The following is an 18610-nucleotide window of genomic DNA, read 5'->3' on the forward strand; positions in this document are numbered from 1 at the left end:
TTGTGACAACATCAATGGCAACACTATCAATGCCGAAATTAATCGGAAGCAGTCAGGTGGTACAGGTAAGTGCTCTTTAAATGTGCTGTATGTAACTTTTTCACTCTACTTACTAAAGCATAAAAATACCATAATATGTTTATTGAGGAAACATGCTAAGTTCACATACTAATTTCTCTGAAAACACTTCTACAGCCAGTTATTTTACTTTGAAATGTGTGTTTCCAGGCTGGATTTGTTTTTGTTTTGGTCTGTGAAACTGCACGTAGCCAATTTTCATCGTCCATTGCGCTCGTTCCTGTTGCGTGTGCTCAAACTGGCAACCCAATCTCCGATGTTTTGATTTGGACTGCAGTCTGTCATTCTTACAGACTGCACCTTTAAGTTGTTTTTGTTCATTATTATTGTAATGTTATGTGCTTTGAGACATGAAGTAGTTTAACACCATCTCTCGTGACGCTTCTGTTTGCTCCCTGCTGAATGCATTCATGTGTTTTGGAGGAGGCGTGGCTTTGGAGACACTCTGAAGGGAGGGTGGGATCTTATGCTTTCAAAGCTAGCTTGCTATTGCTATAGCCTCTCCGAAAATTGCCTACCACCTTTAATCTATAATAATAATAATAAATGATGACCAGAGAGCACGTCAATAGAAAAATTCCTGGAAAATCCTTGGCATAATTCATTTAGAAATCCTGGTTGGATGTTTTTTAAGGTTCGAAAAAAGGATATGTCTGGGAAAAAGAGCATATGGTAACTCCATAGAACATCTTAGCAAAACAAAAATATCTTCCCAGACAGTCACTTTAAAGCTGAAAAAGTATCTGTCCTTGTATTCTAACTTCTTTATTCAATGATATAAGCTAATGACAAGACCACTCTAGAAAGCAGGTGTTCAAAAAGCACTTACATTAAGAAGTATTAAAGTATAAAAGCCTGAGCACCTTCCTGCAGAGCTTTATTTTACCAGTGTCATTTAGTTTTGAAAAAAAAAAACATGCAATAAAAAATAATGCCGTCTGCTGATGTCTGCAGGGTAATTATCTCTCTCTTTCACTCCCTACCAAACTTCTGCCATTCAACATGTTCCTTCAAACAGTGTTCCAGAGGCTGAACTCTCTGTGAACCTGACTGGTATTCTGCTGATGGCTAGCATCTCATGTTGTTCAAACCTCAGAGAAACTTCCCCTGTCTAGTTTACGCCCCCCTAACCCAAAAACTAGCCTGTTTATGCATGATAAAATCGTCTGAAATTAAACCAATAGTCGAGGACATTGATGAGTCACTGTCACATGTGCCCGTTTCCTTGTTTTATGCACTGATTGCGTGAGAGCAACCATTAAAAACAAGAAGTTGTGACTTGTTTGTTTCCCCTTGTGAACATGCTGTGAGGTCACTGTCAAGCTAGAACTCACGCTGGATATTTCCGCTGCGTTCTTGTTCTGTGGTCTTTCGTGCAGACAAGTTCACCTCTGTGTCACCTGTAATGAGAGAGGGGCTTATTCATGATCAAGAAAGCCACTTTAAAGCATGACCTCATGCTCTATGACATTCTAAAACCAACCGATGGCAAAGTAAAGTGGTTGCAGAGCCATAGACTCTATATTGATCGCATTAACCTCCTGTTCATTTAGAAATAGACATGAATAAATATTTTAACACCTTTACACAGGGGTCTAAGCCTTTTTTTTTTTTTTAAGGTGGCAAAAATGGATATCCTGGCTCACTTAAGCCCCAAGTGACATAAAACATAATAGAAGAAAAAATAACACTCTATAAGATAACATATAATGGACAATTTTGACATTTCCTGGGTTCTAAGTCATACTGTAGTTGGGTAAACTTTTATAGTGGTGATTGGTGAACGTAAACTGTAGCCTACAACAAATGCATTGCTTGCGTTCTCATTTCCCCTATAGCAAAAGAATATAATGAAGGATTGATTACAATTGGTTAGAAGAGAGAAAGATGTCAAATTTGCTGTCACTCCCTCAGCCGTTGTAGAAACACTCATGCAAAAGCATTAACCATTTTTCTGTAATTTAATGACAAGGTAATATAACAGTATAGTGTTATAAATGTGCATTAAAAAATAAGTAAGAAAAACCATTGCTAGGTTTAATATTTCAATAACTGTGGAAACGACTGTGAAAAGGGTCCATATGCAAGTACTATTTTTTGGAAGTTGCATGGTTTTAAAATCTGAGAGGTCAAGCTTGTACCTCACTCCTCCTCAGGAGTCTTCTTGACATCTATTAGAGGGGCAGATGGCCTCTTGTCTTGTAGTGGGGGGGGGGGGGGGGGGGGGAGGAGGACAGGAGGTGTGAAGTGTGGCCTGTTGAATAGCAGAATAGCTAGAGCTCAGGCTTGAAGGAGCCACACACAAAGGCAAGCACCCGGAGATTAGTGACATGACACAGCCATTCTGAAAGCACACAAGCGGAGCACGGCGATTGTGCTTTGTTGCTGAGGAAAATGGCAGGGTGACACATCTGGAGCAGAACTGCATTCAGCTCAGTGTTTCAAGGCCTCCCACAGGGCTGCTTTCCACCATTATCTGCTCAATGGGTGGAAAGTCAGTGCATGGCCACTTTAAAAAAATAGAGTAAAAAAAATAAGGTCTGAAATTCTTAAAATGAAGTTTTTTGTTTCGTTTAACAAAGCTAACTAAATAGCTAGAGTTATCTGGTTGAGCACGGCAGATGCCGTAAGGCCGTCGAAATGATGACACTGTTGTGTGATTTTTTAATAGCTGAATATGGATATGGTTGAGAATTTTTTGTATCCATATCCAACAATTAAAATAGAATCTACCATATTAATGGAAAATGCCTGTGAAAAGGTTTGAGTTATAGAGTCCAAGACTTCTTCAGATACAGGTTCAGGGTTTGCAGTTACGTAGAATATGATATTTACAGGAACTGGTTAATCTGATCTGATTTATGTTGGCAAACAGATCTTCCTATTTATAATGACGTTATGTCGTTTAAGTTCTTTGATCGATGTAAATCATATCTTCACCAAGCACAGCCAATCAGAACAAAGATTAGCTATGCACATGCTGTTCCTACAAACTCATTATCACGGAGAATGATAATGCAACACAGTTTTAAACATCTATGTTCTCATATGTCAACGGTTTTTAGCATTGCATGGTTGAGAAGTTAATTATGTAACATCTTGCTCCTGTTTGTATGCTAATTGTTATAGCTGTGCTCCGAGGGTAGAGTAGTGTGTTCATTACAGCACTCCAGGGCAAAACAGGGTTCAGAAGTCATTGCACTTTAGTCATAAATCTCCCGATCTGCCTAGTCCTGTCAGTATTAATGCATCTCACCGGCTAACAAAGACAAAGTAGAGTTTTTTTTTGTGATTCACTTCACAAAATTTGACTTTGACTTGAAGGGTCACTGAATTCTCCCAAAATAAACACAATCACACAAATGCAGACGCATAGACGGAAAAACAACATGTGCACTGCCATCTGTGAAAGAAGGCTGATTATGATATTCATTTGCATCCTTATTATGATGGTTAAATTCATATTGATGGAAGAGCATCTATGTGTTTGGCTGAACCATTACGTTTATTTTTTTTGGGGTTCAAAACTTTTTCCAGAAATGAAAATCTTTGAGTCAAATGTAATAAACTCTCATGTTTTGTTAAGACTGTCTGACTTCACACTGCATATTTAAAATTAATAATAGTTATTTTAAGTCATAATTTTACTTTGTCTTAAAATGGACCAAAAATGCTGCGTGGAAATGATTATATATATGTAATGAAATGTTGTAAATGTATATTAAAATGTTAAGTATGCTTTTTGAGCTATTAAAATGACCTTGGGGTCTTACAGAAAGGGGTCCCAAACAGAGATCAAGGGTTAAAGTAGTAACCTCATCTGACAGTGACCCTGTCAAGATTTACATTTAACATAAACCAATATGGTAAACAGTCACCAGGTGGCACTCCAAACACTTTAATTCAGGATCCTCAATCTTCCCCTTATTCCTTTGATTGAACTTAAATCAAAGCATATGTCAAGCGACTTTCAGATTCCAGGTTTAATCTGTGATCACTCTGTTGAGTGCTATTAGAGATGGCATATATCAGTGCTTTAATCAAAGTTTGATGAATCACAGTGGTTCATGTGAAGACTGCTCTCTTTTTCCTCCTTTTAAGCGCTTGTGTTCTGTCTCCTCTGGGTGTTCAGATGTTCTCACGATGTAAAATTGCAGCTTTCTTATATTGCATGCGCTGCAAGAGTACCACTGTAAAGTTTTACTGTGAGACCAACTAATAATACGCAGAAGAATTCTGTAGGGAGATCAGTATTTGCTATCGACTAAATAGTATAATGATGTTTTTTTGTAATGTGAAAAAATGAAACAAAGATAAATCATAGGAGAACTTTTGCAGCTTAAATGTAAACATTAGGCTACAACCTCTGCAATGCCACTAAAAACCAAAGTGACATTTCACAGAGAAAAAAAAAAACTGAGAATAACCAACTGCATAAGTGTGCACACCCCGTTATTACAGCACAGTCTGTTTAGATAGAAGTCGAATTTGGCACATCTTGACTCTTCTTTTCATTTTTGCATTATTTTTGTATATCACACACAAAAAAAAAACAGTTGTTTTAACAGGGGTGTGTATACTTTTTTTTAATCCAATGAGTAAACTGAATCGAAAGCCACTTTTTCAGGCTTTAAAACCGGACATTGGTTGGCCTATCTGTTTCTCCATGACTTTAGTTAGAGATGGCTGGGTTTCGGGTGAAAAGCAACCTGCTGCGTAGGGCCAGACTAATTTTCCTCTCTCCCACGCCCACTTCTCCAGCAGTCAAGGCTAACATACTTTCTCCGGTTTCCCTCAGAAGAATAATTGGGCCTCCTCCTTGTTTTATTGTTGCTCTCCAGATCATAAATCAGTAAGAGGGATGGTGGCGGTTCCACCGTGTGGCTCCACTCCTGCCCTGCAGCCATGATGGGAAGTTGCTCTCTAGTGACATGTAGTATTCCCATGTGTGCGTGGGTATGGATCCCAGAGTAAAGGCTGCCACAGGAAACAAAAGATGGCTTGTATTATTGTGACCGAGTGCCCAAAGGCTAATTAGGCAGAAAAAAAGGGAGAGAAAGCCTGCAAATCAATCATGCCGATGCTGCCTCTAAATAATGAATGACAAAATAATGAATTTTTAAAACATTTTTGTTTTCTGTTTTTCTTGATGTGGTGGAACAACATGCCTTTGTTAGTGGGCATGTCAAAAGCAAAAGAGAACTTTTGATATGGTGATCTTTTAGGGGGTTTTGAGTTTCTTCAGTGAGGCTATATAGTTTCACATTCAGACCGTTTTGAGATAAAGTGTGATTTAGTCTGCTGATCAAAACCACTTCCTGTTGTAGAACAAAATGTTCTTGGCACTTTTTTTTCTTCTTCTTATGTTATGTGTGCAAATGAGAAATGACATTTGAGCTATTTAATTCATCCAGCTCTTACAGACATTTTCAGAACTGTTGCTGTTCTAAAACAGATATTTGATGCCTATTTATTTATACATTTCAGGCAGAGTTGTTGTGCATTAGCCTGTACCGGTAATTAGCAGACATGCACCATAAAACTTGTTTAAAAACAGTAGCCCTAGCTACTAAAAATGTAACTGCGTTAAGACCTATGGTTAAGACTATGCCCATCAAAAGGACAATCATTGTTATCATTGGATGTAGGTGCCATCTAGCGGAGAGGGTGATATTTTGGGAATGAATGGAGACTGGGTGAATCAGTTGTTGAACCGTCTAAAGGAATCGGTTCGCAAAACGATTCAAACTTCCGAGTGCTATTTGAATCAAGTGCATCGTTTCGTCACGCTACATTAATTTAAAAATAACCGTCAAGCATACAGGTAGGTAGGTCTATGAACATAATAATAACTTTAATGAGTTACTCACCCAGTACTACATCCTATTTGCACGGGAATGTTAAAATATTTTGCCTTATAATATCTGCCTGAAGTGACAGTTGGGGGTGGGGTAGACGTTAGCGAAAAAGGACCGCGAGTAGCAGCTAACGTTATTGTTGTGAAGCACAGCTCACAGAAGTCTTTTTAAAATTAAGTTTTCTTTTGGTCAACGCGTCGAATATCCGTGCGACCACCTTCAACCATGCGAAATCTGCGACAAGCTTTCGCGTGCGCTCAAATTACACAGTTATTAACGTAGAATGTTGTCTCAACTAGGCCTATGCGAAAGTATCGTTTCCCCCCATCCCGCGCAAAGTCCATTTTCCTTTATAAATTTCGCATCGACTTAAAGGTATAGCGGAGGATCTTTCCTAATTTTAGAAAAGACCCGCCCTCTCCATTAAAAAAAAATGCACCTATGCGTTTTTAAATGCACCTATGCGTTTTTAAATGCACCTATGCGTTTTTAAAAGCACCTATGCGTTCTAAAAAGTGCACCTAAAAACACTCTATTTGCTCCCGAGAGGGAACGCCTACTAGCAGTGATTTTAAACGGATTTCTCCAAATAGCATGACAAACTTTACCTGTCTAGTAGAATCTTCGCGACTGCGGCATCAGTGGGAAGCCCAACCTGTGCTTTTAGCGCACGCCAGCGTGTGAACAGCCTTACGTAAACATATCACCAGAATGATTGACACTTAGGTGGACCAATAGTATAGGCTACCCACCCGGAAAAAGAAAATCCTCCGCTATACCTTTAATAGTTATTGATGACAGGAGCGCCATCTTTGACTTTTTACTGGGAATGAAAGCATCGCGAAGCTGTGAGGGACACACATGCATCTCTTTATTGGGCAGGGCTGTTACTGTTTTTTTAATTAATGTGTTTTTGGATTGTTCTGCTCATGAAACACTGGAAAAATATTATACATACAATATTTGACCAAATCAGTTGACCAAAAACTGTCGACAATATAAGCTGTGAAAATTTGTAATCTAGGAGCTGCTGTATACAACTTTTTACAGCGGATGCTGTACTCATAGAGTCTAGACAGTAACGTTAAAGGAGAACTCCGGTCAATTTTAACATTGAGCTCATTTTTTTGTAAATTTGGAGTGCTATCAATACAGAGAACAACGACAAAAATCGGTGTTGCCTACACCGTGTTATCCTCTTTTTTAAATTTGCACCCTGTTGACTTCAATGGTGCAAGTTTTAAACCTGCTTTTAGCCTCTTAAAGGTGGGGTATGTGATTTGCAAAACGGCCGGTAGATTTTGAAAATACACAACTCAAATGGTCCTACCTTCTTTCCTTTGACTCCACCCATTCAAAGAACATGGACCAATCAATGGTACGACCGATTGATTGACACACTTACTGTCCAATGATTCTAGGTGGTCTTGGAAATGATTGGCTGGTGTTTTTTGAGTCCTGCCTGCTCCACAGATGATTAAATTGCTTAATTTTTATTTCAGTGCTTCTAACTCAGTGGCTGTAAGTGGGTTAGGAATAGGATTTTAATTGATTTTGAAAAAAAAGAATTACATACCCCACCTTTAACATCTTCGATATGTCATTACAATTGCCCAGCCATGTTAGATGATTCCTTCAGAGTGAACACGAGTGAATCTGACTGCAGTAGATGTGAAAGATATGAATAAAAATGATGTTATTTCAGCCAACGCACATACTTGTATTTACGTCCTGTTTTCGGTCGAAGTCCAAAGTAGTCGATTGTCGAGTTCACGCGCATAGGTTTAGTTGCCTATGATCACGCGCGTGAACTCAACAATCGACTACTTTGGAGTTCGACCTAAAATTTTTGTCCGAAAAATTTTGTCGTTGTTCTCCTTTAACGTTAGCTATATACACGGGTTTCTGTGCAACGTCATCACACAGATGCGCGCGCATCTAAGAGGCAGAAAGCAACAGTCTTTACGGCTATATCCAGCAGAAGCAGAGATGACGCGGAGCTGTTGTGCTGTAAACTAACCTAAATGCATAGGGTATGTCAGGTTTTTCTGATTCGCAAACTTAGTTGGACAATTTCATTCTAGTCAAGTAACTAACGTTTTACATAATGTTATCTTAATATGCAAATGAAACACAAGCAAACAGATCCAACTCTGAAATTGCAGTTTATTATTGAGTCAACAAGAATTTACAAACAATGCGAAATCTACGTTAATTACAATGTTCTTTTACAGAACTCGGCATAACATATAGCGGTCTTGCCTCTTGGATGCGCGCGCATCCGGTATTGTTTGTATACAAGAAACCTGTGTATAAGGGCTACCCTCACAGCCTCACTTTCATACCCGTCATGGCGCTGCTCTGAATAAGGTCTATGGTGAACATAAATCCCCTCTTATTTTGAAGACAACCATACGTCTTGACAGTGAGTAACGTACTGCCTCATTTTCGGTTAGTTTAATTGTGAAGGATGAGATTAATTTGTTTCAGTCAGGAAAAACAAACATTAGAGTAATCTATTCTGTTGTCTAAACGTTCTCTAGTGCTTCTAATTCGGAAACACAATTAAAGCTCAGTGTTAAAAAGGTGAACAAACATGAAAACGCAGATGAAACGATTAGTTGCTCCTTGTTCTGGTTCGCTGCAGGTGTGTTTCAGTTCTCAGAAAGTCTTAAGCCAGTGATGGTATGCTCGGTAATTTAGGAATACAAATTGGACAAGCCGATGTTGCAAAGAAACTTCAGGCAAGGTGAAGGAGCATGGCAGAAAACAGATGTAACAAAACTGAGAGCAATAAAGAAACCTCTCAAAATGGAAATGACTTGCACTAGTCATCTCAGGCAAGCTGCAGTTTAAAACCCACCTGTTTCTTCTCATCTCAAATGGCACGATTTATCAGGCAGGATTGGGGGGGGAAATGAATGTACTGGAGGTAATTTTCCACCGTATTAGATTTTAAACAAAAGCATGTGAAATTATCCACTGAGACTGCGAAACCGCTTTACCCGCAGTTATGAAAATTAAACATTGTGGGAGGCAGGCTTTTCAGGGGATTGTTGATACATTACCCCTGATATTATGCAATTTGTTTGTCAGTATATTTTTAGGGTAATTTTTTATTTCACCTTATCTCGAACTCCCCCTGTTTAAATGCCCATAATTGAGACAAAGCTTTCTCATTTGGAGTCGGATCCCTCGAGACACCTTACAGGAATATAATGACACCTCGCCGCCATAATTATTAACATGTGCATTTACAGCGAGGAACACTTAGCATTTGGATTAAACCATTGATCTCAATTGGTCCAGGTGGTTTGTCAGCTAAATAGGTTTACACAAATCAAAGCAAATAGAAGATTGTTTCCCCGCTGCCAGTGTGTCCAACGGCCAGTACCCTTTGTGTTTTGTTTAGTCAAAGCTTACAAAGCACTTCAATTATTACGCCACTGTTTATATCAGTGCTTGAGATGACAGCCATTTCTTCAGCGGTGGAAATCAAGTAGCTCTTTGTTTCTGTTTACATACAGCCATAAAGCACCTAAATGGATAACAAAATGATGAAGATGCAGACGCACAAGAGGAACATTAATCCAAGTGAGATGGAAAATCCGCTGACAGGTATGTCGACCCGTACTACTATTCTAATAAACAAACCACTCTGTTTCCCAGGTAATACGCCTTGCTGCTTCCACTTCGGTAAATGGCTTCAACTTTCTCATCTTTGGCCCTGGAAGAGCAGGGGTTTAATTTTTATATGTCTTCGCTTTGACAGCGCTATGGTTAAATATTTCCCTTGGCCATAGTTGAATTGCGAATACTTTTAATAGTGGTGAGGTTTGGAGCGGGCAGGTCTGGGGACCGGAAGGTCCCAGAGATGCTGGGGCCAAATTGACAGGCCCGTCTATGTTGGCTCAGTCTTCATTTGCAGCAGGATGATCCTTGCCAACCCTGGTGGCAGCCAATTTGCTCTAGGACAGATGAATGTGGAGAGGTATATGAAGGCAGTGTTTTCCCACAATCCCTCTGCCTGTGTGCTGGGCGGATCTGAGACCTCTGCCACAGAACTGACGTCTTATTTATACCTCATTGTTTGAGAAAATGTTGAACAAACCTTTTCAATATTTGGAACTTTTGTGAGATGATAAGATCATCAGATATTGAATCCCAAGAGTTCAGTACTGTTCATTTGAGTAGTGTAGAATACTTTTGTACTTTCCTTTACATGCTAATAGTGAAAAACCCAACACTTTTGTTTTCCATCGATCTTTGAAAGTATGTTTTGAAACGGTCAGTTACCGCTATGGAAATGTAATCGATTAAATTCGGTTTTGTTAAAAAACGAAGGCCCTGTTTACACCTTTAAGATCCATTTTGGTCGATCGGATCACAAGTGGATGAACCGGTGTAAACGTGATCTAAAACGCTTTGAGCTTGTCCACTTTCGACCACTTCCAGAGGTAGAGTCGGAAAGTGTGTTTGAACAGCAGCAAAAGACTACTCTACGCCTACTGACTTAATGCTAAACATTATGGGAAGTGCGCTAGCCAGACAGGAATTAAACTTTTTCGGCTGAAGACCCAAGTTTGGTTTAAAGAGGAAAAACAAACCCAGCACAATGTTCTCCTACCATTCCTGATTTTTAACACGCTATCAAAGCGTTCAGCGTGGTCCTTGCAGTTGTCAGGGCAGAAAAGAAAGCTGATGCTCTCTCGTGCTTTTCTGTCGTCTCCAGGCACGTTCATATGTAAATTGTGCAAGCTTATTTTGTCCGTTATTGAAAGATCTGAAAAGACCCTCCTCAAAGATATCCGGACAGAAGTGGTTGAAAGTGGACAAAAGAGACAGGATAAATCACCAGGTGTAAACGGGCATGTCTGGGTCGTCTACTTGTGATCTGATTGACCAAAACACATCTTAATACCAGTGTAAACAAGGCCTAAAGGATAAGCAACACTTTTAAGTGTTCCCTTGGTTTTAATTAGCCTCTTTCCCCTGTCAGGTGAGTGAGGTGTAAACACCGCCCAGGGCAGGTGGTGAAATTGGCCAATTCTGTCATTGCATAGCGAGCTGAGGGAAAGCGCAGAGTTCTTGCATGCAAAGTCTTTTTTTCTTCGTGTTGGCAGGCTGTTGAGCAAAACAAGCTGTTTTGGGTACATGGCTTCCTAACAGAATATAAATGCTAGAGAAAGTGCTTACTAAGCACAGATAAATTATTTTTTAAAATATGCAGATTGCATATTTTACTATGAATGATTATTAAAAATAAATAAATATATATATATATATATATATGTATGTGTATATGTATGTATATGCATGTGTGTGTATATATATATATATACACACACATACATATGAGTTTCTTTTAAACAATTACGGTAGAGCACAAAAGTTAGGTTCTGTAAGTCAAAATTCTATTCATTTTCTCTAGACTCGTGGGGAAAAAAGTGCACGGTAGACTTGTATAATTCTGTATATTTAAAAAAAATTAAATATAAATAAAATATATTGTTCTTCTTATATGTATTACTAGTGACTATGGGCCCTATCTTGCACCCAGCGCAATTGACTTTGAACACCGACGCATGTATCATTCCTATTTTGCACCCGCGCACAGCGGACTTTTCCCTCCACAGACGCACGTCGGTAAATTAGGGAATGAACTTGCGCTCGCGGGGGCGGTTCGGCGCAAAGAGGAGGCGTGTTCCGGCGCAAAACTCCCCTGGTGCTATTTTCCAGGTTTAGAAAGCAATTGCGCCACTAACCAGGAAAAAAACAGTCTAAAGACAGTGGCGCGTTGCGCGTTAGTGATATGGTATTTTAAGGGCGCGTGCTTGGCCATAATGTAGTGTGTTAAAGGATTAGTTCACTTTTAAAGTGAAAATTCTGTCATCATATACTCACCCTTAAGTTGTTTCAAACCTGTATGAATTTCGTTCTTCTGCTGAACACAAAGGAAGATATTTAGAAGAATGTCGGTAATCAGACAGTTTTTGGTTCCCAATGACTGCCATAGTAGGAAAAAAATATACTATGGCAGTCATTGGGAACCAAAAACTGTCTGATTACCGACATTCTTCTAAATATCTTCCTTTGTGTTCAGCAGAAGAACGAAATTCATACAGGTTTGAAACAACTTAAGGGTGAGTATATGATGACAGAATTTTCACTTTAAAAGTGAACTAATCCTTTAACGCGCATCCACTTTGATTCTCTAATATAAACAGACGCAGCAGTTTTCATATTTTTGCAAATCATACATTATTACAAGAAAAAATATTAGCACACGAGGGAAATCATTGTTGTGTCCGTGAAGATGTGAAAAAGATCTATCTAGATTTTAAAAAAAAAATCTAGATTAGGCTACACATTTACCCAAATTATACGCCTGTTTAACCGAAGCTAATTTGGGTGGGTTTCTCCCATCATCCCCAATGTCACTTCTCTGTGTTTTACGGTCCTGACGAGAACATCGGTTTCCTCGGCTGTGAACCGCTCCTGGCGTGCGCCGGCAAATCCGCCGTTATAATAGCGATCCACCATGGAACAAGCGCGCCGGCTCTTAAAGGGAATGTGAGAGGACGCTCTGATTGGTTTATTTCACGTTACGCCCAAACCACACCTATGAATAATGAAGCGACTTCAGACCAACCCCTTTTAGATTTGCGCCAGGCGCAAGAGTAATTTATCCCGCCGGGAAAATAGCAACAGCGCCGGGATCCGGCCACAAAGTTACTTGCGCTTTGCGCTTTGACACTTGCGTTTCAGATCGTTAAAATAGGGCCCTATAAGTTAATAGTCGAGCACACAATTTTTCCTTGAATGGCAACACCGTCACCCAGGAGAGATCAAGCTTGCATCCTGCTCACTTTGATACGCTTGCCTCTCTTAACTCGAACCAGTGAAATGTTAGCAGCAAAAGAAAGTTGTGCAGGGACAATGACAGTGATTGATTGTTGACTTTTGTGTTGACCAGTGATGTGACCCATCATTGCTTGTTGTCGTTGATGATAACTTTATTTCAAACCTGTTGATTGCATGATTTTATAAGTAGGCTAATGTTATATTGTTTAGCCTGCTTTAACTTATTTTTAAATACCGGTAATCATCTTTAACAGCTGCAATCCTTGTGAGAAACTACATTACCCACTCACCCACTCCCATGAAGCACTTCAAATTACATAATAGTCAGTCTTCCAATGCTCTCAAAATTCATAAATTTGTTGTATACGTATGCATATTTTTCAATATATTTATATATATATATATATATTTTTTTATATACTTTATAGGAAAGCATCTTTAAATCAGTAGTTTTATATTTGTCCATCGTTTTTAATATGATGATGTCATTCTACAATCCTTCATGGGATTGTATTTCTATATTTAAAGCTGTCAATAACACTCTTGTACATAGCCTAGTCTTTTTGTTTGATTTTTAAGTACTTTTTTGCTTCAAAGTTTGTCTTTTTGATTCACTTTGTAGCTGGTTGGTTTGGTTCATGGCTTAGATGTTGTAACAAAGACTTTTTAAAATCTTTAAGAAAATTAAGACATTTTGGAACCAGGCATGTGTTTTTTGTCGTTGCTTTGCTTTGTTTTGTATTAATCGTACAGTGCATTGTGTATTTTGTTGATGATTCCATTAAGAAATATTGCACATAGGCCTAGAGATTCGTCTCAGAATTCTGGCTTGAGTTTTTTATTTTTGGGGTTACATCCCAAGAGAGGACCACAATGTCCAACTAATTTTCACCTGCAGACATAGCTGTCTGTAACAATTTGAATGTTTCCACACTTGCTGATGAAACCCTCTGTGCTTTGGGCTTTTTCTGTGTTGTTAGATGTCAATCACATAAGCTGATCAGTATTCAGAATGATAACTCCTCCTCCACTGGGTCTGATTTCTAGCTCCTGAGTCAATTACTTTTCATTTGTCAGCCCTGAATTGCTGAAGCTGTGTTCAGCTGCGGTTCCTCAGCTCACGTGGTTTGGTTTGACTTCACAGAGAAACGCAACACTCAGAGCAGCATATAGTGTACAGATAAAAAAGACTGGCATGCATTAGTCCATGCTAATCCATTCATTGTCTTGACTTGTCGACATAAGGGTCATTCCTATTGCACTGATCTGAATTTGATCTGATCTTTTTTTTCTTGAACATTTACAACACAGACATACCAACTTCATGAGGCTAGATATTTTTCAAACCTAAAATGCCCTAGTATATATATATATATATATATATATATATATATAATTTTTTTATTAAGTCACCATTTTAAATATTTTTCGTATGTCTGTTCATTTGTTCAGACAGTTGGACCACCTGACATTTTGGAGGTTTAAGATAACAAAACATAAAATAATGTATTAATTAAATGTACTAAAAATGAATTCAAACTAAATAGGACTGTGCACTTGGTCACAAAAATATGCCTGTGTCATGTCATTGACCTGAATATATTTACCCATCACAATTAATCAGAAAACTGGGGATTCAAAGAATTTGATGTGATTAGAGTATCTATTTGCCTTTTACCTATAACACCATTTTTTTAAATAAGCAATGGAGCTTAGGGTAGATGTCATATTTAATTTGAAAATGAGGCTTTGAGAAACAGACATGAAGTCTTAAAGGGGTGGTATAATGCCCCTTTTTACAATATGTAAAATAAGTCTCTGTTGTCCCCAGAGTGTGTATGTGAAGTTATGGCTCAAAATACCCCACAGATATTTTTTTACAGCATGTTTAAGTTGTCCCTTTTTGAGGGTCAGTAAAAACCATAGACTGTAAAAAAAAATATGCACGTAGTGTCCGTGACGTCACCCGTAGGTTTCTGAAGAGCATTTTTGAAGCCTAAAGTGGGCGGAGCCGTCCGTCGCCATCTTGGCCTCGCGTCACCGCTCGTCACTCCCGGATAACAGAATATGGGCAAAGAGGGGGAGCTGAGGAGGCTGGCTATCTGAAACCACGCCCACCTAGCGCGACTTTATTGAGTTAGCTCAGGCTTGGGAGCTAATGCTATATGCTACTCACAGTACCAAGTGATTCTGTACAGCTATTCTGCTAGTTGAAAATGTATTATGCAGTAACTTAAAATATTACTCTGAGAGTGTGTATGTGTGTGTGTGTGACCATGATTTATGTGCATACATGTCAGTCACTCTTTTATTACAAGCCCGTTAGTGCGGCATCGCTCGTCAAGTTCGTAGAGAGCTTTATGATTCAGTCCATTTTAAATTCTGATTTTGGCCGCATCTCAAATGGGTCAAACCATAGATATATTACCTATGAAGTTCAAGTAAATGCGCTAGAAATCCGCGCTCTTTCAAGGATGTGCATTTATTGCATGGATGGAGAAAGCACTGGCACCTGCAGGATTTCATCTGACGGTACATAAACATATTATAATCTGTTCCAGAGCAACGGTACCGCAGAACAAGTGTAGCCTTTATATCTATAGACGTTTTTAAATCTGAAAACTCCAAAAAGCAACTGCATGTTCACAGAGGAAAACAACTGAAATACAGCACTGGTTGTTCTCTCGAACGATACTCGACGACAACGACGGAATCCAAAGACGTGTGCGAAGAAATGGGTGCATTAAATTGTACACTCTTAGAAGAAAAGGTTCTATATAGAACCTTAAAAGGTTCTATAGGCGCTTCGTATTTGAAACCCCTAAAAGGTTCTATACAGAACCCAAGAAAGGGTTCTTTCTTGTCATTATAGAACCTTTTTAGCATAAAAGGTTCTTTGGAGTTGAGTAAAGAACCCTATGGTTCTATATAGAACCCCAATGAACCCTTTTTTTCTAAGAGTGTAGAACCTTTTAGGGGTTCCAAATACGAAGCGCCTAACCTTTTGAGGTTCTATATAGAACCTTTTCTTCTAAGAGTGTATGAAATAATCCTGAAAAAAGCACAAACACAGCAGAGATGGCAAGTTCAGCAGCTGGAATTTGCTGAGGTGAAGTGACGGTGAACAGCAGACAAACGGCTAGCATTGACATCAGCGGCAATCCACGTCCTTAATTATGCTTAATTAAACTTCAGGGCTTAATATAATTTAAACGAATGAGTTATAAAAAAAAATTCACCCCCCTCACAGTTTTCATGAAGGACAAAATTAGCTGTATAGACCAAAACCACTTTGAGTTCCAGGCTGTAAGCATGTTTTTTTCTGCTGTAAAATTGGGCATTTTAACATGGGGGAGATACAGGGATGACTCACTTCTGCAGCCAGCCTCAAGCGGCCAGTCGATGACTGTTTATTAACTGAATTAAGCTGAGTTTAATTCACTTCCGTGTTGGTTTCAAGAGAGAGAGAGACGGGGAGGTTGCCGCTTGGTAAAAACGCACTGTTTCGTGTGTGTCCCTTTAAATGCAAATGAGCTGCTGCTCCCGGCACAGAGGGCGGAGCTTCAAGAGCTCTTGTTTGTGTGTTAGCTGCTCCGATTACCTCACGCAGATGAGCACTAAAATGTTGCACAATTAATCAAATTTCTAATTGCGATTACGGATGCTGCGATTATGTAATCGTTCAAAGATGCGAGTACAAAAAACGTACATTATTCTGCGTGCATAAGAGGTGTTTTTAGAGCATGTTACGTTGTGAGGCGAATCATGACTACTTCAGAGAACCCAGAACAATAGGAACTACCACAGACATATGTGTACACTGAAATTAAAAAAACGTTCCTGTCCTGTCAGTCGTTATAGTGCGCTAGTAGTGCGCACTTTTCCATTGCACACGCTAATGTGGCGGCGCGCGCTGTATATCGCGTCACTATATAAAGCGTAAAAGAAACTACGAGCACGCAACGTCGTTACGTTGTAAATTAGTCACGAAATAAAAGTAAAATACCAATAAATGGTACGTAGTGTTACCTGAGAAGGATTTGCATGCAGGTTTAATGTTCATTTTGTTAGTAGTGTGTATTCAAGTGTTTCACATGGTAACTATTGTTTCCATAACCCCACTTTATTTTCACTTTGTGTTATTTTGTATATTTTTATATGACTGTGGTGGCTCATACCAACATTGTTTTAACAAAAATTAGTTTGGGACTGCTACTTAATAGCTTAACCTCATAGGCCTGCGGTTTATTTATCAGTAGTCATGTTCTTACAATTTATGTGTATGTTAAGTAAAATGGGACAGTACACTTATATTAAAAAAAATACCATGACCATAGGGAAATATGGGTCCCATGGCCAAACGAGTTGAGAACCACTGGTATAAAGCAATTTAAAACGTCATTCAATGTAAATTGTGATAATCGTAATTACAATTTCAAGGGAATAATCAACAATTATGATTTTTGTCATAATCGTGCAGCCCTACTTTTATGTTTAAACCTGAGTCGGAAAAGGATGGAGTGACTCAAGAAGAAGTGACAACATGTAGAATGCAACAGGACATTTCTGAATGGTTAGTTGATGAATACAGTATGTTGCTGATGTTAACTATCTTCAAGTCTTTGATTAGCATGTTCTGTCATGATAATCTATAAATCGCTTGTGTGGAAACTGTTGTAAGATTCCTAAAGAGTGACATGATATTGCATTTGTGTTACGTACTGTATTGCATGTGAAAAGACGGATGCGACAGCTTGAGCAGACTCACTACAACAACCCTTCCTCTTCTCAACATGGACTGCCTGTTCCCAGGGGCAGGGTTTATGTAAATGTTAGGGTTGGTGATGTCACTAACCCAGGAGGAATGTTGTGTAGTCCCTACCAGCCATTTGCAGTAGTCCTTATAAAAACTACTTATTTAAAAGCAAATATCTCCCTTTCCTTTGAACTTTGAACGTTGTAACTTTGCAGGTGTTGTTTATGCTCAAATAGCAACATTACATAATAACTAAAGTTAAAAAAGTGAAATCATAATCAACCACCCCTTTAAAGGGACACTCCACCCATTTGCTTTAAGAGGTCCATTGTCATACTATTGAATGGTCATGCAACATTCTCTCATTTTCCCCTGAGACGAGAGAAATCCACTATTTACCTTTTTCACTTCCTCCTACAATGACGCAAAAATCGTCATTTGACGTCATTGTAGGAGGAAGTGTAAAAAGGGGGGATTTCTGTAAAGACTACAAGCACAAGTTCCCACCCTTTCAAACCCGCCCATAGGGGGTTGTACCTAATGCGCTAACAGACCTATCACAGATCAGTGCCAGTGCGTTTGATTTCACCAGGAGAAACTTTTCGAATATATGGAGGAAAATACAGAATTTTCAGACGGATGCATTGGGGAGGATTTTTATTTTGACGAAGTTATGTTAGAAACGGATGTTCGTGGCTACCTTTATGAGCACAGTATAGCAGCTGAGGTCTATGGAGGAACAGGAGGCGCCGGCGGCTTCTGCAGAGTGCAGCCGAGGCAGAAGACCTGCCTGTCGCGGACGAGAAGCCCGGACTGGCTCGAGCTGGGGTGGAGTGGTGGTGCCTGTGCTCATACGGACACAGAGATAGAGTCCGTCTGCTGCAAAGAATTTCAACGATGCCAATTTCTCCTGGACGAAATCTCTGAATCAGACGAGGACACGGACGTTTGTGTTGTGAACCATCATAGTTCCGCACCGCATCTGTTCTGACTGAACATCCCGGTACCATGCAATAATTCACCATTTCGAAATAAATACAAACGAGGAGTAATT

At 39.2% G+C, this 18610-nt stretch overlaps 1 protein-coding gene across 2 annotated transcripts in view; it reads left to right on the forward strand.

The window, feature by feature from the left end:
- The first annotated feature begins 5835 nt into the window (after window positions 1-5835).
- thsd7ba (thrombospondin, type I, domain containing 7Ba) overlaps window positions 5836-18610 on the forward strand; it is a 305630-nt gene continuing 292855 nt past the window's right edge. For both annotated transcript variants that reach the window (XM_079617501.1, XM_079617502.1), the window contains exons 1-2: window positions 5836-5902; window positions 9464-9554. The gene's annotated coding sequence lies outside the window, so the exon portion shown is untranslated. The remainder of the gene's footprint in view (window positions 5903-9463; window positions 9555-18610) is intronic.

This window comes from Phoxinus phoxinus (genome assembly GCF_949152265.1).
Source record: "Phoxinus phoxinus genome assembly, chromosome: 7".
NCBI lineage: Eukaryota > Metazoa > Chordata > Actinopteri > Cypriniformes > Leuciscidae > Phoxinus > Phoxinus phoxinus.